We start from the raw sequence: 25,456 nt of genomic DNA on the forward strand, positions 1-25,456 counted from the left end.
TCTACTTTTGTGTGTGTTTGCAAATTTCCATAACTAAACATACACACACACACACACACACACACACACACACTATTTATTTATTTATTTATTTATTTATTTATTTATTTATTTATGCTTTTTAAACTGAAAATATGGAACGCTTCACTAATTTGAACTTGCATGTCATCCTTGCGCAGGGGCCGTGCTAATCTTTTCTGTATTGTTCCCATTTTAGTCTATGTGCTGCCAACGCGAGCACCTAAACATATTTTTTAATGGATGTTTTGGTGCATTTGAGAGGATGCATTACTAATGTCAGTCCACCTGCTCAATTTATAGGATGAGAATTTTTCATCCTATTTTAAAGTAAATAATGTACTAGCACTTATAGGACACATGTGGCCATGGTTTAGGTTAGGCTCATTTCAACATTGTTTTTGTGTCATAATTCATTATTGTGGAAGTAGTATTTATTTCTTGCTTGTCAGCTGTTCCTGTAATACATTTTCTAGCTCTTGAAGTCTATGCGTTATGAAATAATACTTATAAATTAAATACTGCATGAGTCTACAACCTGAGAACACTTTGATGTAACAGAAGGGGTTCTCATAACCCCAGAATGCCCATGAAAGTACATTTCATTCTGAGAACACACTCATGGACTTAGGTGAAAAGGCACTGAGGAAATTCTAAGCGTTACTAGTTAAGGTGAGTAAAACTTGTCAACTCAAGGTCCCAGCCCTGGGTAAATATGATTTATGGTGTTCTCCCCAACACCTACGAGAATTTAACCTGTTCAATGACAAATCTGGGGTTCTTCTAGGGCCTCTGCCCATATAAACAAAAGCTACTAAATAGTAATTGGCAGGGTTTGTGACTTTCTTGGGCCCCAACCAGATATCTCTCAGAACCTAAAATCCTGACAAAAGCCTCTTTATAGATTTTTAATATGAAGAAAGCAGACATCAAATAACTATTTAATTTGAGATCTGAACTTGATTAAAAAATATTCACCAAGTTTTTATACACTAACTTGCTCTTAGGGTAACTTTTCAGCAGAATTCTAAACATTCTAGAGTAGCTGTTAAATTATGAGTGGACCAAAATGTGGTTAATTTTTATCAAAATTGGAAGAAAAGCAGTAATTCTTTAAAGGTCTTTAATGACATCACCAATAATATATCTCCAAATACTCATTCTCTTTTAAACAGAGGTCTAGCATGGGAAAATTGAGGTGAATTACAGACAGGCCAAGAATAGGTTCTAGAATGAAAACACTACGAACAATTAACACAAATTAAGCTATAGCCCTTAAAATACCTGACATCTATTTATCAATATACTTTTTAATAGAAATGTAATAGAAATACAAATATACACATACATAAGTGCACGGAATAAGAAACTTTCACAAAGTAATCACAAGTGTGTACCCACCACCCAGATCTGAAAAAACAAACAAACATAAACAAACATTATCCAGCAGCTTCCCTTGTTACTACAAGTTACTACCTTAGCCCCATGGTAAGCCCTATTCTGTGCTCTTTTGCCCCATTTTATTTTTGCCTGTTTTAAACTTTACATAAATAGAATCATGCAATATGACTTTTTTTATCCACCTTCTTTCACTCAACATTATAAAATTCATCCATATTGCTGTAGACGCTGTTGTTTTCATTGCTGAATAGTATCTCCTTGTATGAATACCGCATAGTATATCCATTCTCCTGTTGATGGACATTTGGGTTGTTTCCAATTTGGAAAATTACAAATTGAGGTGCTACGAAATTCTTCTAGTGCACATATGAATGCATGTCTGTGGAGTATATGTAGATGGCATTTGTTTTAATAAAACCTGAGGTTTACAGTGCAGAGACCATATTTTCTTTACCTTTGTGGTTCTAGGACATACTGGTGCCTGGTACTTAGTAGATGCTCAATAAATCTTTGCTATAGGATTGGATGAATAGATGCTTTCTATGGCTGATTGCATTTCCTTCAAGACTTAATGCCACACCACCCAAATTAGTGTATTTTGGGGTATCATTAAAATCTTTCTGTTTATACACATATGTCAATTTTCCTTTCAGTTAGGTTTTATCACAGAGGGTTTCTATATTATTTATCTGGCTGTTGTAACTGAAATGATTGATGCCCTGCAGGCTTTTCAAACAACAACATGCATATGAAGACTGCCCTCTGCCTAGTGCTGTTTACAGCCTGCTTTTTGCTTTGTGCACTCCTGACACTTCTGCACAAAGAGTCATTTATCACTGAGTGTGCATTCTGCATTGATCTGTCTGTTACTCTTTTTTCAGTATACCATCACTAGACTTTTTTGCTTGAATTATCTCTAGTTATGATACCATCTCTCACAAGTTGGTTACATAATCTTTTTAAAACATGAACTTTAAACTAAAATTTTGACTTTTATCTTTTTGCAATGTAGGCGTGGGACAAAAAAAGAGCACTTTTGGAGGCTATAGTTATATTAAATTGGAAATGCTATGACATATGCTGCAGGTGCTGATACAGAGCCAAAAGAAATGGCTAGCAATATTAGTATCTTACTTATTTTCCTCTCACGAGTTCAGCAAATGTTGATTTTCACTGTGGGTGGCTTTTGTTAATACAATGGGACCACAAGCTCTCCATGGAGCTCCACACTCTGCCAAAGCGCCCAGCCAGGTGGACTTCCGAAAGTGTAGCGGAACTCAGGATTATGTGACTCTTACATTAGAATCATCTGGAGCAGGAGACCCTACATCATTGTTAGCTCAAAAGAATGAGCTTATATATTAGAAATAATATATGACTTGCTACACATTTTTGCTGAAGACAAAATACCTTCACGAAGAGACTGGTTTAAAGATACCAACCCAAAAGTCGTTCAAAGGGAGGAGGCATCGAAAAAGGACAGTCACTTTTGATGGTTTGTCCAATTAACTTAGAAATATCCTTGACATTTTTCGTCTGGGAAGAAAGATTTTGGGTGACAGTTTTTTTATATTGCTGTTGTTTGGGGTTGGAAAATTTTCTTCTGTGTTGTTTTCAAGCCTTTAAGCAATGAGAAATGGCCTTGAACCTCCTTGAATGCATACAGCTACTTTCTGGGTCATTGTACTTGTAGTTTCCCTTTTTTTTTTTTTTTTTTTTTCTCTTGAAGTCACTTTGATATATCATCATCACTTAAAAACTACTGCTCCCAAAGGCTGCTCCCAGTTGTCTTTTAGATGGCTGATTACAATCAAATGAGGAAAAAAAGTAAAATAAACTTTAAAATAAGCCTAAAATGAAAAGGGGAAAAATCCAAACCATTTAAATCAGTGCCACAGAACTATTTTAGAAAACCAGCTTTCTATATTTTAATGTTTTCCATGTCTGAGACATTTCTCCAGACTTTGGTGCTATAATTGTAGCACCATCTTGACACTTCTACTTTTAAGCCACAGAGATTTTTGCCTTTTCCTTCCTCAAAGGAAAAAAAACCAAAAAACAGTTGGAGCCAAGTGACCACTATGTGTGCTTATGACTCACAGGTAGTGGAGGCATCTGGGGAAGGGCCACGCTGATCACCCAGATCTACGTACTGTGTTACAGGAAGTGGAGTGGGGAAGGTGGCCAGGGCACCAGGGCACTGCAGAAAGGAAAATGGCCGAAGTTTACAGCTGCTCTGATAGGGCACCAAGGGGTCACCTACTGATTCCCATATACACCACTCCAAGGACAGGAATGGCACGTACATTCATGTAGGTTGCACACTGCACAAGGGGATCTGCCCTGAGGACGGAGCACTGTCTTCCAATAAGCACAGAGGAGCTAACTGATGGCCGGATGATCACTGCAGGGGCTGTGCCTACCCAGGCACTAGATGAGATAAACTGTGCTCTACCTGTTTGTGACAACAAAACTTTACCCTCCACTAGTCTTCATTTTCTAATCCATAAATACAGATACATTTCCAGGACCTTTGTTTTCTCCTCTATACATAAGGAGAATACCTTACCTGGAAGGTAAAGTAGAATAGATAGGTTTTTAAAGTTCTCCACAAAGTCTAAGAAACTCTGCCCCATTTTCTCTAAAATAGTCACAGTTGAGAGTCTTGCGCTCAGTGTAAGAAACACACAGGTGACTTGGTGAGCGTTTACTGGTTTTGTGTGGAGAACCCCAAAAAGGCACTTCTCATGTCAAGAAAGGTCAGGTTTTCCACTCTCCCTAGAACCTCTCCCAAGCAGTCAGGCCACTCAGAAACTGCTGACTTCTAACAATACTGCATCCTTTTCACTGGCTTCACATTCCATGATTCCTGCTACTTGTGGAACAGTTAGGGTACGTATTTGGTGTTTTCCTGAAAGAAGCTATGGTCATCCCTTTTAAAAGTCAGCTTTCTTTCAATTTCATATAGGTGCTTTATTAGTCAGGCTTAAGAAAAATAAAGAGGAAGAGGTAGAAAGGAAAAATAAATAGGGGAATGTCTGGTCATGATGGCTGTTGTGAAATATTAAAATGTCAATGGCATTACCCTACTCATAAACAGAAGAGAGATGCTCCAGCAGCATTTTCAGGGTGTGATAAATGTCCTTAAATGTAAGAAGTCGTAAAAATAAAATGGGATAGAAAACAGACCAAGAGGGAAAAAGCATAAGACGAAAATAGGCAGCGGAAGAGAATCCTTTCTGATCACTCAGAGAACTTGTTAAATAACATTTAAAAAAGAGAATAGTTCAATACAACGTCATCTCTTCCGTGTCTTGGAACTTTAATCAAGTGGATTTTTGAAAAGTGTTTTGCCATTTGATCATTTTACAAAATGTACTAAGATATAAATTATAGTTTCAAGGTTAGAAAAATCACTTTTTAATCAAAGATAGAACTCATGTAAAATGTCCAGGTGAAATACTTAAAAGTTCATTAAGACGGCAATGTATATATCAGAAACGTTAATGTTTTCAAACAGAGAAGACAAATTAGCAAACTCATGAATTAGAGTTTGGTTCAAAGTTTCACCTCAGGATAATAATTTGTTCACTTAAGTAAGATCCTGGGTCTCGATTAGCGTGTCAGTATATAAAGATATCATTTGAGCTTGGGTTTTTGCTTTTAAAAAACGCTTATATATTCTTTGAAAATAATGTTATTCATTAATACTCATTAATGATGAAACTGGAAGATAAAGACAACTCAGAAATGGTTGGGACTTAATGTCTGTGACACTGTGGTAAGGTAAAAGTGAGCTCAGGCTTTGAAATCAGGTAGACCCGGCTTACACCCTGACTCTACCACCTACTTGCTAGGTCCTTAGTAAACTATTTACATTCTGAGCTTCGGCTCACCAGTTTTAAAAGAGGAAGGGGGTGGCCGATTAGTTCGGAAGGTCAAGAGCATGGGGCTAATAACACCAAGGTTGCCAGTTCGATCCCCGCATGGGCTACTATGAGCTGCACCCTCCTTAAGAAAACAAAACCAAAAAAATCCCAATGGCCTTTTTGGGGTGGCCGGCTAGCTCAGTTGGTTAGAGCGTGGTGCTGATAACACCAGGTTGTCGGTTCGATCCCCGCATGGGCCACAGTGAGCTGCGTCATCCTTAAAAAAAAATAAAAATAAAAGCACAATAAAAGAGGGAGATTATTACCCACCAAACATGGTTGTTGTCAAAATCAACATAATGACTTTGAAAGCTTCTCAGTCTCTTCTGGGCACACAAATACTCAAGAAATGTTAGTCTTCTCAGCTTACTAGCTCAGGAAACAAGGCTATATTGAATTTCTGCATGTAAAATACTCTCATTTAAAATATTACAACTTTTGGACTTTCTGAAATAAACCGAAAATAAAAGGCATCATGTGGGAAAACATTAAGACTCAATTTGCCATGGGATGCATACTTAGAAAGACGAGTATAAGTCTTTTAAACTCAACAAAAGACAGATACTGAATTTAAATATTTCCTTTCGACGTCTAAAATGCTTTAGAAAGCATACAGGCCATGGCAGCATAATAGCAGGACCCACGGTATCATGGTAACTATCAGGATTGCTATGTTAGTTTCGACTGTCTCGGTTTATAAACTCAGACTAGGCTAGCTTTGGCAGCCATCAGACTGAACCGTAAGATTGGCTTCTGACTCACCAAACTCCTCTCTCTAAAATGACTGCTATTTCATGAATTTAAACAAGTGCCACAAGTGCTGATTTCCATGTGTGACATTTTTGATGAACTTCCAGCTTTCAAACTGGGCAAAAGAGCCAGATTACAAACCACTTTGTTTAGTGAGAAGAGTCAAGTAGCTCTAATACAGCCCGTCTCAAGATTTTTAGTTGCATTCCTCAAATAGTAGCCAATTACTTTAGCATGAACACAATTAGCTAATCACTTTCCAATATAAGATGAAAATACGATGGATAGCAAAGAGAGTGACAAAAGAATCTTTGGAGGTGTCCAAGACTGAATGGAACCCTCTAGAAGCTCCAAGCAATGAAACACTTATGGTGTACTACCTCACATGTCATTCAAAATAAGAACTATTCCAAATCATAGCGTAAGAATAAGGAGCTCCAACAAATTCTGAGTTTTCACGTGATGACTATAAAGTTCTTTTTTTTTTAAAGAAATGGCAGATGTTAGATTAAATGTTTTTTTCCTTGTTTCTCTTGCCTTGCTGATTGATGCACAAAGTTGTCGACTACAAACTTCCCAAGAAGCCACCAGAATACTCTATTGATCAAGCACGGCTACGTTTGTTAAACCTACTGCAATGAGGGAGAGGACCACCTCCACGGAGTCCTAGGAATATCTCAGGGGGGAGGTGAGAGGCAGAAATGTCTAGGTTTTGGGGTGTGGGTCTTTTAAAGGGGGGATTGGGTTAAGACTTGTATAGTAGTTCAGGAGTGATGGACACAGCTCTGAGAGGGTCTGGAAGTAAGTGTGGCAAGCAGTTGTTTGATCAGAGAACCATCTGCCCACGTAAGTATCTACTATTATGAGAACAGGGTCATTTGCCCAGACGAGCAATTTATTGTTCACATAAATTGGTTTGGGGGAATTTCTTGATGCAAACAGTGAAATTATTTCTTACTCTGTAAGTTAATTTTCCTGGGCAAGAATTTCTTGGAGCAAATAGTAAGTCATGTTGCCACAGGTGGCCTTGGTGCTCAGTCCCGATGGTTCAGCTATGTGGATATAAGAGAAACCAGTTCCCGTTGCCTCACGGATTTCCATACGGGCAGAAGCTCAACACGGAATTAGGTATTGAATTAGGGAAAGAAGACAGAGAGGTATGAGACCAGTCAGCGAAGGGATGTGCAAAATAATTTCCAGGAGACTTGGATAAAATTACCTGCTTTCTCCAGAAAAGCAGGATGGAGGGACATCAAAGTTCAACTGTTACTTCAGATTGTCCAGATATATCTGAACTTCAAGGAGCAGAGGCCAGAGAGAAGGTTTGGGCACAGCTTACAGAGAGGTGATGAACCTACTTGACTGGTCTGAGACGCTGAGATGTGATGGTGTGTTCCCTGAGGACTGGGCCTCCCCATTCAAGTCTGTAACCTTGACATGGGACACTGAGTCATGAGTGCTCCATACGTGACTGCAGAATGAGGTTGTACTAAAGGCTATAGATTGGTCTCTAACTGGGGAGCCAGACAGACCTGCAGGGGCACGCTGGCCTGGCTGGCAAGAAGCCCACGTTTAAGAAGCTGGCCACGAACCGCATTGAGAATGCTGGACTGAGAAAAGACCACGAAGAGGCTCACAGGACTCAGAAACAGCTGAGGAAAAGAAAAGAGCAGAGAAGAAGAGGAGACACCTGATAATTAAAAATAGCTTGTGTTTACACAGTACCTTTTAATGTACAAAGTGTCCCCATTTGTGTTATTTTATTTGATCTTCACAACATTCTTGTAAGGAAAATAAAACAGGCATTATTTTCACCATTTTATGGATCAGAAAGTCTCAGCTCAGAGATGGTTAAGTGTCTTGCCCAAAGTCACGACACTAAAATTACAGAAGGGGCTCTTGGGCCTAGCTCTTCTGAAGCATTTTGCAACTACTAAGAATTGGAAGCAGAACTAAAACTGTGAGAAGAGTGAGAAAAGTGTTTCTCTTTACCCCTCCAACCATAAGGACCAAGGTTTGCCACGTTGTAAGTTCTGGAAATAGACAAGAGTTGCTGTGAATTAAAACTGGAAATGGAATGGACCCCGTGCACTGTGCCCGGGCACCCTGGACATAGCCTCGGAACCGCCCCAGCTCTGCAGCGCCATCAGTGAAGCACAGATTACTGTGTTTATGCCAGAGTCCTGCCTGGCCATGTGTTTCCACAGGCAGCAAAATTTCAGTATCCCTGTCTGCGCTAAAGTTTTTGGCAAGAATTTCCCCTTCTCTTGTGAACATCTTGGAAAGCTTTTAACTCAGCACAAAGATGTTTATTTTGAGAAGCAAAAGGGACTAAGTCTAAAAACAATCTCTACCTCTCTCACCAGATGATTCTGACTTTTCAAATGTAAGATATTTTGCTACCGCCCCATCGACGAGGCAGAGCCCACAGGTGATGCTCTCTGGGACGGCTCTGAAGCAACTGGAGATTCTCTCTGTGACCTCACGCTCTAGCAAGGTATTTGGGATCTGGGCTGGGGGAGCGTTGAGGGGGTAGAGGGGGGAAATGATAGGTCTAGGAGGGGAAACGTGGCCGTATTATGAAGCAAGACATCCAACCACAATGCAGCCGCCTCCCAATTGCCCGCTTATTTCTCAAGTACCTTTCGAAGCAGTTTCCACACTGGTTTTACAAAGGGTCATGTCCAGGAATAGAACATAATTTGTTAGGCCTTAAGGACAGTGGCAAATATCACATGGCCAGTCATTTCTGAGGCATGTTGATACATAATAATGTCCTTTCCGAATTACAGCGTAGCTTAGAGTAAATTCATCCAAGTTTCTCATATGAGAGATAGGAAATGAAGACCCAGAAAATTAAATGCCTTTCACAAGGTCATATATAATCGAGCAGTACATCAAGCTGTGGGAGCAGACGGTTGGCTCAGTTGGTTAGAACACTATGCTTATGACACCAGGGTTGCCGGTTCGATCCCCACATGGGCCAGTGTGAGCTGCGCCCTCCACAACTGGATGGAAACAACTACTTGACTTGGAGCTGATGGGGCTTGGAAAAACACACTTAAAATAAATAAAAGTTTAAAAAAAAATCAAGGTGTGGAAGGCAAGACTGGATTTTTGTTGTCATTGCACACACTGGAAACAGTCTGAAAGTTAACATTGCTTCTTGATGTTGTTGAATTCTCTCTTCTTCCATTGGATTTCTGACTTTTGAAAGACTGTCCAGTTTCCCTGATGGTGTGAAGGGACCTAACAAGGAAAAGGCTCTCTTAACTGAAGTTAGCAGAGGGAAAAGTACCTTTGCTAAAAGTTCTGCTTAGAGGACTAGACTTTAAAATTTCTCTTCATGTAGCCAATCAAAACACAACAGTTGGGGCAGGGATACGATGAAAAGAGAACAGAACTTCCTGGAAGTGAAAAGGCAGAGCCCTGCAGACGTGGGGACAAGTGGAAGAACACTGGTTTAGATCAGGATGAAAACTTCATGTCTTCTTGGTGGAAACTGCCCAAAACTCATGACTGGGCCCTTGAAGTTACTGTTTGCCTCTGCAGAATAGAGGGCCCTTTATGAGGCTGTAATTAGCATAGGAGGGAATCACACCACTAACGCCAACAGACGGTGTAAAGTTAAAAATCAGTCTGGTTTGGGGAAGCAGAAGATTAATTCGACGTGGATCAATACTATCTTTATTCTTCAAGAACAAACCCGGGGGTAGAAGCCAAGGGCAGAAGGATGCCCCTGGGATCCGCCATCCCCATAAGACCTTAAGCTCCTCGTGTTCAGGTTTCCCAGTTCTTGCCTCTCCTACACGTTTACAGTAAACACCACGGCGCCTCTGACACTGAGTCCCATCATTTATCAGCAGACACTCAGGTTTCTGCCAATGCTGGATGCGCTTGGTTGCTTTTCAGTCTCTCTAAATTAATTTCATTCTTCCTTTTAGGGTCCCAGAGACTCCGGTACCCTCCCCCATAATCACAGTGCACAGTTTCTTTTCTTTCTCTTAAGACAGCAATGGCCCTGGATTTCATGTTTCCCCTTACTCCTGTGGGAAGGAAGTGATACCTGTTTGAGACCATCCTTGTTAATATGGCTGCTCCATGCAAAGTATTATTTTGCTTTTTAGCTAGACTTGCCTTCCTTCCTGGGATTTTACCTTTTTCTTTTTTTCTGGAGATGCAAAGAAATTCTGACAAGTCAAGAATCCAACCAAGAGGCAGAAGATAAGGGTCGCCTATCGCTTAGGTCTAACAGCTACCATTACAGAAGTTCCAAAAGAGAAAGCACAAAGAGTAGAAAAACAAGCCAGGGCTCCAAGTTTAGCTGCCACGTCAGTGAAGATGAAAAGCAATCAGAGTCATGGGGGTGACTGATCTTTGATTCTTCTCCCAGACAGCATTCTCTAAATCTTGAGGCGTCTTTTTACTCCACTGGGCTAAACTGCAATGGACTGAATGGTTTATGTCCCCCCAATTCATATGTTGAACTCCTAACCCCCAAGGTGATGGTATTAGGAGGCGGGGCCTTGGGGAGGTGATTAGGTCATGAGGCCAGAGCCCCTGTGAATGAGATCAGTGCCCTTATAAAAGAGACCCCAGAGAGCGTCTCACCCTTTCTGCCCTGTACAGTGAAAAGACAGCTGTCTAGAAAGCAGGCTCTCACCAGACATGGAATCTGCCAATGTCTTGAGCTTAGATTTCCCGGCCTCCAGAACCATGAGAAATAAATGTTTGTTGTTTATAAGTCACCCAGTCTACAATATTCTGTTACAGCGACCCAAATGGACTAAGACATAAGGCAGAAATCTGTCTTGTTTGGCTATAATGATGTTTCAGTTTTCCAGGTAGGGACATTCTCGATTCCTAATAAGTAAGTATACAATTGTCGTAATTCCATCATTAACAGTTTATACTCCTAGGAACCAGTTAAGGCTTTTCTTTCTTCTGACATTGAAGCTTGAATTTCAAAATTGTCCTTCCTATGAAAATTCAGGGAAAATAATTCAAATGATAAAACTACTGCGGTTGGACTTTTAGGGTTATTTTCCTGTTTGGATTACAAAGCTACACTTTTCTCATTTATGACTACGCAACTCTTAGACATCTCAGAGCAAACAGAGCATCTCAATCCCCAGGTCTCTTGCTTTTGTGAGACTGTTCAGTAAGTTGGGAATTTTGTTTGAAGAATAAAATATACCAAAATCTGTTTTGAGTTAAAGAAGTGTGGTGTTTTAAAAATACGTTCACAAAATCTTTAACACACCTCTTTTCACAAGGTGGGAACTAACGCCGCTCCCCTGGAACGGGGACTGGACTTCGTAAACTGCTTCTGATGAACACATGTGATTGCAGTGAAGCTGTGTGGCATCCAGGGCCAGGTCACGAAGAAGGACTGTGTCTGCCCGGCTCTCACTCTCTCAGATCACCTGCTGGGGGGAAGCCAGCTGCCATGTCATGAGAATACTGGAGCAGCTCTGGGAGAGGTCTACGTGGAAAAGCCCTCAGCCTTTCCCCCATGACCAAGTCACACGTGTGAGCCACCTTGAAAGGGCACCCCCAGTCCCATCAAGCCTTCAGAAGCTGCACCCTCAGCTAACACCACGACTCCAGCCTCCGGACAGACCTGAAGGCAGAGCCACCCAGCGAAGCTGCTCTCGAATTCCTCACCCACGGATACCGCCAGAGGTAAAAACGTTTACTGTTGTTTAAAGCTACTAAGTTTTGGGGAAATTCGTTATACAATAACAGATAACTAATATAGGAAGCAATTAGCAGAGGATTCTGTTCTATTCTTGAAATCCTTGAAATGAAAATAATAATTATGGTATAATCAGAGAATTCTTTTTTCCCCAGCTATTTATATTTTATTCTAATTCATTTGGATCACATGAATCCCACCCAAAATGCTCCAAATCTCTACTTTTCTTTCCATCTGTTCACATTGAAAGGTTGATATGCATTCTTTGCATGTGAATGGAGCAGGAATGCCAAAAAGGGTTAAGAAAAAGAAAAGCTAGATACAATTCCCCTCTTACTCATTAAATGTTTCACACCTTTTATCTCCTTTGAAATCCCTTTTTGTCTCAGAGAAAATGCTTCCGTTTGGATTGGCCTTAGCGCCAAGGTACCAGCTCAGTTTAGGGCCTCATTACCTTTTGCGTGAATTACTGATAGAGCCTCATCCTTGCCCTGGGGCAAGATTCTCTTCTAAGGCACAGATCTGACTACATCACTTTTTCACTCAAAACCTTTCAAAGATTACTCATGATATTCTGGATTGAGGTCAGTCATCAGCTGTCCCCCTCCCTGTGTGGTTACATACAGGGCTCTGGGAGGACGTTTTATAAATTGGAAGCACATGCAAGTGTGACATACCTTCTTCCTTAATGTTCTGGGGTACCTCGCAAGGTCTTCCATTTCTTAAGGGATTAGAGTCCACTGGCAACGCCGGGTTAGTAATATCTGTTTACCTTGGTGATGAGGTTCACAGGTGTCTTTTGCATTTATTGTTGAATCCTAACTCATTCTTTTGGAGTAGAATTTTGAAAGCAAAGGCAAACCCATCTCTTACCATGTTGCCTGTTAACGCAATCCCCGAAATGATGGATGGGAGTTGGTGACCAGCATCTTTTTGTAAAGCAGTGAAAGGGAGTAAAAATATAGGACATCCAGTTAAATTGGACTCTCAAATAAGCAATGAATAAACTGTTAGTATAAGTATATCCCAAATAGTGCACAGAATATACTTATAATAAAAAGTTATTTGTTGTTCAAATTTAACTGGCATCCATCCTGTATTTTTACTTGTGAAATCTAGCAACTCTAATTATACCCTCTATAGCTGAAAGTCTGGGAAGGGCATTTTCATGGCTGCACTCTCTGGGCTAGGAGAAGGATGGTAAGAGTTTGGAATTACTAAAACTTCAAAACCTAGAAGAGGATCCTGAGAAGCTGAACTCAGACACCCAAGGAAAGGGGCCCCACCAGCTGCTGCTAGCATCGGGAGGGTATGAAACTGGTTCTACTGCTGTTGGAAAGCTACAAAGTAGATTCAGCGGCTGCCGTGGGGAGGAACCGCTGCTCAGGGAGGAAGCAGTGCTGCTGGACAGGACCACAAGCAGACAGGAAGCCCAGGGAAAACGAAGAGAACACAAACAGGAAGAAGCAGGTCCCTTCTGCTTCTGCCAGCCTGGCAGTCTACCTCTGCACCCCTTATTGGCACAGCCTAACAGGGAGCCACTGGCAAAGCAGAAATGCAGAACAGGATATCAAAGATTGAGTTTGCAATTAAAAGTAAACATTTAATAACTGCCACAGGTGTAGATAACCAAAGATCACACCTAGTCAATGAAATGCTGAAAAATGAGCGGTTAGCGGTTATCGGCCCCATATGCTTTCAACATAACCCTGGATTTACAAATTTCATGGTTGGATGGTGATGGGGTTTGGGACATACTACCCCCAATATAGCACCCTGGCATACTGACTATCTTAAGCGGAAGGAATTTGAGAAACAGCAGGTGTTGGAAGGACCCGAAACAGGTATAAGGCCTTCTCAAGGGAGGTGGCCTGTCCACACACAGAGCAAAGGAGCATCTTATCTCCGAAGACAGAGGGACACTGGGAGGAACCTGAATGAACAGGCTTTGCCAAGTGTCCCCTAGTTTTAGTGCCCATAGCTTATACCCTTTGTCCTGTCCCATTTTCTACAATTTTCCACTCTTCATCAAATCTAGAATTAAAATGCTCAGGTTTAACCCCTTCTTCAGGTCTTCATTTCTTTATGAAGGTTCTGTGTCATGTAAAACCTATATTAAATAAACTGTATGCTTTCTTATTAACCTGTCTTTTGTTACAGAGCCCCAGCCAAGAACCTAGGAGTGTAGAAGCAACAAGGTACTTCACTGCAGGCCCCTGTGAAGTCCGAGATGCCCGATCCCCGGAGCAGGGGCTTGGGAGACCCGGGATCCTCTAACCTGCAACTTCCGCTCAACGACTTGTCTGTGGCTCCACGGAAACTCCCTTAGAAAACACTGTCCCTTTCTCTCTCACCGGGTTAAACCTGCACCTCCGTCTGGCACCTCTCGCAGCCCCCCTGGCACTGTCTTTGGTCTCCTTTCACACAGGCATTCGTCCTAATGAAATCCTAGCAGGTTTAATCCTGCTCTAGTGTGGAACCCTAGGTAGGCTACCAGGAGAGTCGCAGCTTCCTACAGTTACTGCTCTGTGATGCTTTCGTATTCTTCTTTACCCTTTCAGGTACTCCGTAAACAACTCACTACCTTGCTACCAGTTCTTTGTACTAAATGTTCTCTCTTCAAGTAACTGGTGTGGTTTCTGTCTCTTGATTGGACCCTGACTGGGTGCCCCTGAGCTGGAAACTCTGAAACGCTCCAGGAAGTTTAAGAGGCTAATTCATTCACTAAAAGGACGTGGGATGTTTATTTTCCTTTAACTTCCCTTGTTATTTAACACAGACTTGGCAAAACAGGTTGAGCAAGATGACTGCCTGATATAAATGCGGCATCAGACATTTGTTATGTTGTGTGTGATACTGGGAGTCACAGTTGGACACACTGGCAAACTAGAAAGCGCCACAGGAAGGTAATCATGAAAATGACAAATCCTGAAGCCAGTCCCAATGAGGGGCGTGCTTATTTAATGGGAAGAAGAGAAGGTCAGTCACCTGGACACTAGATTCAGCTTATTTTGCATAGCTCCAGATGTGAAACTGAAACCAATCAGCAGAGCTGGAATGAAACACGTGGCTTTAACTTGCCCACAATGCAAACCTGTCTACATGTATCTTCAATATTTGTTAAACGTGTGTACCTGGCAAAAGTGGGGAGAAGTTGGGTTTTTTTTTTTTTTTCTGCTAATAAAATGTGTAGTTCTTTAGGCTCAAGTCTCAGTTCCTCAAACATTTTTAAACCAGTTTTAGTGTGTTTCCTTTATTGATTAATGAGTTGAATAAATTTTTGATTTGTGTTCATTCTATTTCACGCATGTCTCTGAAAGTCATGTTTTAATTTTTAAAAATTACATTTGACAAAGACGTAAGTTAAAAAGTGAAGTAGTTGTGCAAATGATAAATAAAATATTAACAAAACCAGAATTCAGAACACATACTGTTCCCTGCACTAAACAATTGACATCTGTGGCATTTGATTAGATTCTGGGTACCTCACTCTCAGAGTGACATTGTCTAAACAAAGACCTACAAGAAGAGGGAGACAAAGATGATAAGAGGACTTCAAAACATATTAGGTGAGGTATTAATAGAACCAAGGAACTGAAGAGTCGAGAGGGGTGTGTTGTGACAGTTTTTGTTTCATCTCTGATTCTACGAGATGTGACAGATCACAGTGCTACAGGAACTGAGAAAAGTCATTAACATTGCTAGGTCTCAGTTTCTTTACCTGTAAAATGAATGAGTTGGAACAGCCCTAAAATTTGAAGACAATTGTACTCAGTATTGAAAGTTTATTGAATACAGGGAAGATTGGATTTATTTCGTGCATTTCCTAAGAACATATTTAAGTCCTTTGGCTAGAAGTGATAGAAAAACTTTTGGCTGAGTGCAAATAAAAGCTTTCTAACTCTGAGAATTGTTCACAAGTACTACAAGCTGTCTTGTGAAGTACTGTGTACTGGGGCCATTTTGGAAGATCCAATGACATATTCTAATGGATTTACACACTGGTGCCATTCACCGGCATGGCCTACCTAGTGTACTTCGGGGTCTTAATAAACACAGGCACAGCTCTTCTTGTCTCCCAGAGTGAATCCCACAGTACTGACTCTGCATTTCTAAAGGATTTTTTTCTGATTTTGTGTTTCTGTCCTTGGCTAAGTCTGCTAGTCTGTCCGTTTTGATTAACTAATGGTCAAGCCCAGTTGTGTCCTGGAGCAGCTCATACTGGTTTGTGAGAAACAAATACATGCATCTTTCCCCAATTCCGCATTTGTGGCGTTGTGTTGGTAGACTGAAAACAGCAATCACAGGAATATTTATTTACACCACAGAAATAGGCAAATGCTGCAGATTAGGACTTGTTTTGGGAAAAGCTATTATATCTGAACCGACATATACCTTTTCACAACTGGGTCCAGGCACTAGTGAGTCCATGTCTTGTTTCTAACCATTAGACCCATCTCAACTGCATAATCTAGAGAACATCCTCATAAAATTTGTCGTTTGGTCCATGTCCCATTCTAGAGCCAGACCCAGGATGGCTAGGCAGGGCTCGACTCCATGGTTAAAAGATGACCGTGTGTGTGTGTGTGTGTGTGTGTATGTGTAATTCTGATAGGCACATGGCTGATTATTATGGGGAATTTGTTTTTATGATCTGATCATTTGATCATCTCTGTCAATCTATTTGTCTACTTGTGAGCTCAAGTTAATTAAGAAAATATTTCGTACCCAATCAAAGGGAAAACAGCCCTTTGAGAACTGGACTGGTTAGTTTTTTGCTTCTGTGTTTACTCGTGACCTGTAGCTGAGGTTATAGAGCTGAAGCCAAGCAGTTCTATGCAACTGAGAAAAGCTTTTATCTCTCATTGTGTGTGTGAAATATTTTCTTACCTCTGGAGGGTATTAATAAATGAAATTAAAAGGCCTTTTAAATTAAAGAAACTCTTTTCCAATTGACTTACAGCATAAGTCAATTATTTATACTTATACTATGCTTAGATAAATCTACTATTTCCAGAATTCCTAGAAAATAAAGAAATTAAATTTTTAATATTCTAAATGTTCTAGACTTTTAACAAAAAATTCTTTCAGAAAGTGCAAACTCAGAAGCATTTTATATGATAATCTAAATATACATGCATAACATGAATACATAACAATCTAAATTTACACAATTAAGGTGAATCTTTGAATAAATCAGACTAGTTTATAATTTTGTTTTAAAAAAAATCTGTATCTTTTTTTCCCTGATTTTATTAGTATAATGTATTTGTACATTTTGTATTTTAGAAGATCTAAGTTTGTCTTCAGAGTTTCCTCCACTCCTTATACTAGTTTATTGAATAAATAAGTTAACATTACTACTTAATAATGTTAAGGATTATGAAAAATGTAAAATTTTGTGTATAAACAAATTGAATTATAATTTCAACAATCTTTTTGATATCAACAGTCATTATGTTTTACCTTAGGTTAGCTGAATTACAATTTCTAATATCCTTAACTTCAAAATGTTGGACTCATAAGAAATCAAATTAATTAATGGATACTATTTGGAACCTAGAAAATCTTTAAGATAGAATGCTAATACACTGATTACTACACATAGCTTTTAAATATGTATACATATTTGTTTCTTCTTTCACTATGCTACAGAGTGGCATGCCTTTGGACTATGTTAATGAACAAGTTCATTTATCCTTGTATGTGACACTCAACTATCAATTACCTACCTTCCAGTTTCTCTGTGAAATAGAGGTTAGTTTATTTAAAAGTTATAGTTAATATGGATAATGATGACCATTGAGAGGACCAAAGTCTTGCCACCCCAAAATTTGCCTTTTGGGATATTGATTTTAAGCTGGTTATTAAGAAACAAAAGACCCAGAAAGAACCTTTGACCCTCTCCTGTACCTGCCTAAAAGAATTCCGATGGAAAAACCGGCTTAAGGGAAGAGGGCATCACCTTACCACCATAATATACACTAAATGTGGCAGACAGGGAGAAATCTAGCAAAGCCTGTTTGTTGAACTTCCCTCTGTATCTCATTGTTTCTGGGTGGCCCAGCAAGGATGTTTTTGCCACAGGTTTGCTCTTTCTCATCTACCTGTAAATTGTCTACTTTTCCTTTGAAATTCCATACGCCTCCTTACTTCTCCTTTGTCTAAAATGGCATCTAAACCTCAACTGCCCAATGCACCTTGGGTCTCATATCTTATGATACCCTTCCCTGTATGTACATCTGTAATAAATTCTGGACATTTTCTCCTGTTAATCTCTCGCATACTAATCTGATTATTAGCCCAGCTAGAAGAATTTAAAGGGTGGGAAGAAAGTAATTTTGTTGATGACCATACCATACGAGGAGCAATAGTGACAATGGGCAATGGTGGAAGTAATAATGAAGAGAAGAACAATGTTTCCAAAGTAAAAGAGCTTGTTTTGTTTTTCAAAGAAAAAAGTTGTAGTTTTGTTCTAAAGGAAAAGTCTTTTCTGGGACATGAAACAGGACAGGGAAAGACAAAACTTGAATGGACACTGATCGTTGTAAAATATTTACTGAAAGTAAACCATATTTGTTGTGGTTGTCTGAAAAGAAGCAATAAAATATGTTAAAAATTTTGGCAAAGTTCTTTCAGTTTTGATGGACTCATTGAAAAGATAATTTTGTTAAAAAAAAAAAAAAAAAGCAACTTGGAATTCTTTATTGCCAAATATTGAACTAGAGCAAAAATAGAATTTGATAAAGCAAAATGATAAACTGGTCTTAGAGCCCTGAACAAGGGGTGATAAGCAGTTATTATTTACCTTTTGTATAATCCATGTAGATAGCAGAGATGTATATATAATTACCACAAGAATTTTCTGATCACAGACCAAATCTCCCCTATTAAATATATTGCTTTTGCCTTCCCATAAGCAGACCCTAAATTGAGAAAAAATAAAATTCTCAAATTGTCTTTACACCTAAAGTACCTTGCAGATTCCCAAAAAACTTCTGCAAAATCACAAAGACTTGTTCTTTCTCCTTATAAAAAAAGGGAATGTTAGCAATAATTCGGTTTGTGGGGTAGCACAATATTTTTTCCTAAGCTCAATACTATTAGAAGAGCAGCACGGGAAGCGTTGTCCAATCTGAAGGAGTCTTTGCCTTCCCTAAGTTAAGTTTGTAGAGGTGAAATATTATTAATACAAATATTTCAGAGACTGTGCACTTTACAGGGAGGTCCTGAACATTTGGCACTGTCCTTGCTGTCTATAATGTGTTCTCAGGAAAAACATTATCAAACCCTTATGAAATACGCGTGTATTAGACAGCTTGGTTCTCTTCCATTCTGGCATTGCAGGTTACTGTCATCAATTAACCGCAGTCTTAGAGGCCCTTTCTGTTTTCCTCTCATGCTCGCCTGAAGGCTCTGCTGTAAGTTATAAGTCAGAGATTGGATCTTCAACAAGTCTGAGAGCATCGAGGAAAAGACTGTACTGGGTACTCCAACTATTGATACTTCAAAGAATGGACTCGGAATACAGGCTTCTGAGCTGAAAGCCTTTAGACAGCATTCAGACTGGACCAAGATACCGAGTCAGCATTTACAGGACTTAGTTTTTTGGTCCGGAAGCTGATAACTTTGTGAACTCAGATTGCTGCTCCAAGGCCCAGTGGAACAAAAACTGATTATATGGGATCAAAGGAACCGAGGAAAGAAAGGTAGTAATTGTGGTTATTTGTTTGGAACATTGTTGGTATTTTTAAATACTCTATTTTCTGCTGGGCATATTATCAATTTTTTAGGTGGCAAATGGTTTTGTTTTCTAAAGGAATTATTATCTCTTAGAGGTACATGCTGAAACATTTTCATTTGAAATGATACAATGTCTGGGACTGGCTTCAAAGAATCTGGGTGGGAGAGTGAAGGGGCAGATGAGATGAACTCACTCTGTGCTGATAATTGATAGGGAGGCTGGTACAGGAGGGCTCCTCAGGCTAGTCTTTCTACTTTTTTATCGGTTTGATGCTCTCCCACAGTAAAAATTGTGTTTAAAAAATCCCATTATCACAAATTTTCTTGCATTTTTTAAGCTCTTCATAATCGTCATTTAAATACCCTAAATAAACCCATCTTATTTCAAAATATACTCAAACAACTGTTATCAATCTTTACTTTTGAATTTAAGGTGCTTTCAATTTTTAAATTACATTTATGCATAAACTTTTCACTGTATTTTGAATTATCACCAGAAGAGGACTTGATGAAGAGGACAGAATTCTAAGGTTCTTGATCTTGGAGCCACTTAATTAATTTCCCAAATGTCTTCACCAAAATAAACACCCACCATCCACACCCTCATTGGCAATGAGTAATTTACTTTGTTTTAATATTTTCCAATTTGGTGAGGGGGCTGGTATCACATTTCACCTTCCCTTAAGAATTATTTCCATAGGCCGTTCCTATGCTGCGATTGGAAGTGTCAGTATCTTATACTCACTTCTGTTTGAACAATCATCCTATTGGGCGTGGACTTTGATATTCGGCTACTAGTGGGCATGACCCCTTGCTCCTGAGCCAAGGGATCTAACACTGTAATCCTGAAACTTTCTGGCTCCTGCTATGAAAAGAAGACCCAGAAGACTGGGAGGAAACAGGTATTGGCTGGCCCAACTGAAGCTCAGAGCCAGCAGGCTAGAACGCTGCCCCAAGTGTGTCTGGATCTCGGAGCCAGGAAGAGATACTGGGGTTAAGATGGGAAACTTGCTTCAGGGGTGACATCTTACATGTCAATTATGAGTTCTGCCATTAAAACAGGTTGGAAGAGAGAGTGAGTTTTCTATGCTGATAAACTGTCCACTAGCCAATATTTTTATCTTAAAGTTGGATATAGCAAATATCAGTGCAATTTAATGAATGTAAAGTACGCAGGGAAAACGCCCTTAGTTTGCCTGACTGTGAGGCTACGTTGCAGGCAATAGGGGTATAAATAATCAACTTTCTGTGGGTGGTTTGGAAGTGTCAGGAGTAAAACACCTGCCAACAGGGATATGACAAACAATTACTCAGTTTTCTTAAGTCAAATTTTGTTGTATGTTTTCTACATCACTCCAGTACCAAGTCTTCCATGATGACACCTTGAAACACAGATAACTTAGGGAAGATGGGAAGTAGGGAGCAAAGTCGTAACTGGCCAACAGACCCGCTTTGAGTATCATTACTGTTTAAGGAGTCTATTCAAGAAATCACCTTGTCTGCTTGCTATATTTGAGTTTTTATTTATGAATCTGTCAGAAAAATTGCGAACGACTTTGAAATGGGCAAAAGATTACTGGGCATCTTTTCTAAGAAAAGCTAGGCATTGTCTAGAAGACCTTTGTGGCTTATCTGATTTTATTGGGGTCTGTGCTTTCAACTGCCTTTGACTGGGCTCCTTTTACAGTTCTGTAAGTTGTACAAAACTGATAGAAATGCAAATGATTCTGGTCCACAGAGATGCAAATGAATTTTGTTTTGTACGGATACATTTCATTTTCCCTTGTAGAAGATTCCAACCATTAAATTTTATTGGTCTAAAAAGTTTTACACCTACTAGGAGCTCCATTGTCTCATTCCTGATTGTGTGTGTGTGTGTGTGTGTGTGTGTGCTTCAGATTTTTCCTTTAATCTGGTTGTGACATCTTACTGGTTTCCTAACTAATGAAAGAGATCTATAAAATTTTTGGCAGCTGTACATTTCATATTTGTACAGTCTTGATTTTAATTTTGAAAAACATTATCCTTTAACAACTTAAACCTCAATTCAATATGTCTTAATTCTTTCCAGCAGTCATTACTAATGTGTGTTTTTGTTTTTGTTTTTCCCTAGGAGGCACCACATTTTTTCTGGCATCTATGAAAGGAGGCCAGGTCCAGGACTGAAACAGATCTTCTTTCCCTTCAAAGTGGGTAGGTCTCCCTCTCAACTACTCCGCTCTAATGCAAAGCAATGTCTGAAGTTTGCCTGGATTAAGCCTGACTTTGCAGAGCTGCCATGGACATAAGTGTAGCCATTGCCTGCCCACTGACGTCTTTACAAGTACTCAAAAAGAACAGATGGCAGAAAGGAAAAGTCCAATGTGTAGGAAGGACAGTGCAGAACTACCGAGGAGGCTCTGTGGAAGCAGTGTTATCCTTTGTAGGGTCTTGGAGCTGGGCACTAACTGGTCCTTCAGGGCAGAAGTCATTTCTAAGCGTCTTAAACTCACGTTTAGAATGGACTTAAACCGAGAATAAGATTGAAAAGGATGGTATGGGTTTTAAAGCTTCCCCTAAGTATCTGAATGGTGAGGTGTCTGCAGAAGGAAGAGACCAGGCCCAAAGGTGAACCACGAGTGTAAATGTCAGTTCCTGCATTCCCCCTCAAGAACGCCCTCCTTTATGGTTTGGGGGCGGGGTGAGAAGTCTCCCGAGTCTCCTCCAACAGGCCCATCAGAGCGCTGCTCTTCCATGGAGCCTCCCACGTCCACCCCAACGGGCCCAGTGCGGAACCTCTGCATCCTACACTCCTGTCCACACAGCATTGCTGTGCCCTCCGGAGTCTCAGTCGGGGGGCTCACGGGAGGGTCCAGGCCATATAGGTCAGGCTTAAAACTGAAGAAAACGGCAATATAGCCGGGGAAGCCCGTAAGCTGTTTGCTAAGTGACTGTCCCCATAATTCAAGGAAAAACTCTAAAGTTAAACTCCATATGGGGTCACTTGGGACATTCTCCAGGTCCTGACTTAGTTTCCCAGCTCTTTGAGAATGTGCCACTTTCAAGGAAAGCAAAGTACCTTAGCGTTTAAGAGCACAGGCTGTGGCAGGGGAGCCAGCGCTACTATTTGCTACTTGTGTAAACACGGCAGCGAGGGAGGGAAGCCCTTAAACCCTCTGCATCTTGCCTTCCTCATCTCTAACATAAACGTATTTTATATAAAATGGGGACTGTGACCCTGCTGACCCCAAAGGGATACTGTGAGCTTCAGTAAGTACTTAGAATAGTGCCTGACACGAGTGTTAGATGAGTGTTAGTTGTGAAGAAGCAGCGTGTTGTTAAGAACTGGATTCAAATCCTAACTCTACTACCACTTACAAATGACATGTCCTGTGGCAAGTTACTGACCTTCTCTGTGCCCCAGTTCCCCCATAACAAAGAGGGCATATAGTAGTTTTTAACTGTTCAATGAATTAAACAAGGAGGCCACTAGGCTGAGGTGGCTCTAATATCGTGGCGGCTTATATAAGCAAACCAAAACTGTAAATGCTTCGAGGTTACAATATTTAAACCTAAGGACAAAAAATCACAAACAGCCAACCAAGCTTTCAGCGATAGCCCATCAGTAATTTCCTTACTTTGCTTTAGCCTCTTGATAAAAGTCTCTCCCGGAGCTCATGCCAGCTGTGCTTCTAACTACCTCTGGTTTAGTGCTACCTGACTCAAATTGATGTTCTGCTCAAATAAACTCTTAGAATTTTTAATAGGCCTCAGTTTACCTTGTAACATAACCCAGAATTGTTGTGAGGATTCAATGAGTTCATATGTGTAAAGTACTTCATATGGCAGACACACAGTACATGTTGTGTCAAGTAATTATTACTACACCCATAATTATTAGATATTATTATTTTTATGTATACCTCCTAAATGCAAACCTCTACCTTCCTTTGAGAAAACTCCACCCCAGTGGGGAAGAAATGACGGGAAGTAGCCTAGAAAAGAGACTTACAAGAAGATCAACCATTCACGTTGTATAGATCTTGGTTGGATCATGATTCAAACAAACACATGTAAAAACAAGACAATTGAAAATATGAACACCCTGAACACTGACTGAATAGTTGATGGTCTGAGGAATTATTATTAATGTTTAAGGTAAGATAAGAGTATTATGGTCGTGCAAAAAAAAGTCATCATTTTTTAGCTGAGAATGAAATTGTATGTGCCTGAGATTTGTTTGAAAGTTACATGTATGTGCGGCGGGAGGACAGAGTGAGATGACACAAAGCTTGTGAATGGGTGACGGGAACATGGACGTTCACTAATGTATTCTGTCTTTTTGTGTGTGTATTGTCTTAATTAAAAAATACAAGAAGCGGGTAGGAGGTGGGGGGTGATGAAGGTCTTACCGGGATCTGGTCTTACTCGAGCAGGCCTCTCTCTTCATCTGGCCTCCAATCAGCACCGCCCAGAAATCCCCAGCAGTGTTTTTGTTTTTGTTTTTGTTTCATATCATGTGAGTTATTCTGTCATGGCACCTTCAGCAGGACAGCTGAAGGAGGGTATTGGCACCCAGATTTGAACCACCCCAAGTTTTCCTTCCAATGTGAGGTATGAAGATACACTTTCACATCCCCTAGGGTAGTCCAGTGGTGTCTGTTGTAACACACACACACACACACACACACACACACACACACACACACACACACTAATTTTCCAACACAGTAGAGTCAAAATCCATTTTTTCCATATGCAACAAAATTTCAGGTCTGCTTCTTCCTTGGAAGGAGATAGCTCTCACTTGACATTTTTATGCAGAGCAATGTCAGTTCCCTTTGTTTGTCCCCAGACTGTCTCCAGAGATCTACCATTGCATAAGAAATGGGGTTCATTACAGAACAATCTGCCTCTCTGTGGACACCCTTAGGTTCACAAAGACCAGAAAAAAGCATTTAGTATTTACGGCTTTTTCCTCTTCACTATTTAACTCAAGCCCACACATCTTTCCAGTGTTGAGAATATAGAAATGCAGAAAGATGTGGGGGTTTAATATCCTCTCCAAGCAAACCCCTGAGGACTGGGGAAGGGAGGAGAACTGTAGGAAGTGAAAGGGGGAGAGATAGTTTCTTTCATTCACAAAAAAACAATAGATATCACAGATTGTTGGAGCTGAAAGGGCCTTAAAGATAATTCTAGACCAACCTCTTCAATTTACACTGAGGACCATGTTTAGAGAGTCAAAGGGAGTGTTTGCTAGGTCCTACATGGGGTATTTGTAATCCATATTTAAGTAGCTCTTCTCACAGAAACTTGGCTGATAACTAAAATCTTAAAAATCAAAAAAATAATACTTTTGATTTTTATCACTAAATTACTATCTCAGCCCCACCTTTTTATAAAAAAGTTGCATGTGTACTTATTTATTATAGTTGTTAATTTCAAATTTCTTTGCAGTTTGCTTGTTGCAGAAATCTTTCAGGCATACTCCACCAGCGACTTCTCAAGGACAGAACCGTGGAGCAGCCTGCCCAGGGCAGGCAGGAAGGGGGAGCCTTGCTTAGAGAATTTAAAAACTATAATAAAACCGACTAAGAGTGGGTCTGCTTTTTATTATCATCATTCTCTGCAATTCTAAACAATGTCAGTGATAAAACTGTCCTCCCTGAAAAAAATCTTATGTTGGCTTAAATTCTAAACTATTGCTGCAGTTGCTGTTGACTTTTAATATATAAATAAGTTTCAAAACAGCGCATTTTTTATTTTTCTAAAATAAACATTGTATTCCATATAGAAATGAATTCAGAGAACTTCCAATTACCCAATTAACCCTCTATACACATGGACTCTGCCCCCCGGGTTTGTTTTAATAGGAAGTTCTTCAACCCCTGTGGCACTTCATATGCCTGCATTTAAAATTGTGATGTGTAATAAA

At 40.0% G+C, this 25,456-nt stretch overlaps 1 protein-coding gene, 1 long non-coding RNA gene and 1 pseudogene across 2 annotated transcripts in view; 1 reads left to right on the plus strand and 2 right to left on the minus strand.

Moving 5' to 3' along the window:
* The window catches only part of JADE1 (jade family PHD finger 1), a 147,481-nt gene that overhangs the window by 105,554 nt on the left and 16,471 nt on the right, over positions 1-25,456 (minus strand). The window lies entirely within an intron of this gene.
* On the minus strand, positions 129-241 carry LOC141573027 (U6 spliceosomal RNA; annotated as a pseudogene).
* LOC141572834 (uncharacterized) lies at positions 8,473-15,027 on the plus strand. Its single transcript, XR_012498327.1, has 3 exons — positions 8,473-8,595; positions 11,375-11,783; positions 13,957-15,027. It is a non-coding gene; the product is annotated as an uncharacterized LOC141572834 (long non-coding RNA).

The sequence above is a fragment of the Rhinolophus sinicus genome, linkage group LG07, assembly GCF_036562045.2.
Source record: "Rhinolophus sinicus isolate RSC01 linkage group LG07, ASM3656204v1, whole genome shotgun sequence".
In the NCBI taxonomy this organism is placed as follows: domain Eukaryota; kingdom Metazoa; phylum Chordata; class Mammalia; order Chiroptera; family Rhinolophidae; genus Rhinolophus; species Rhinolophus sinicus.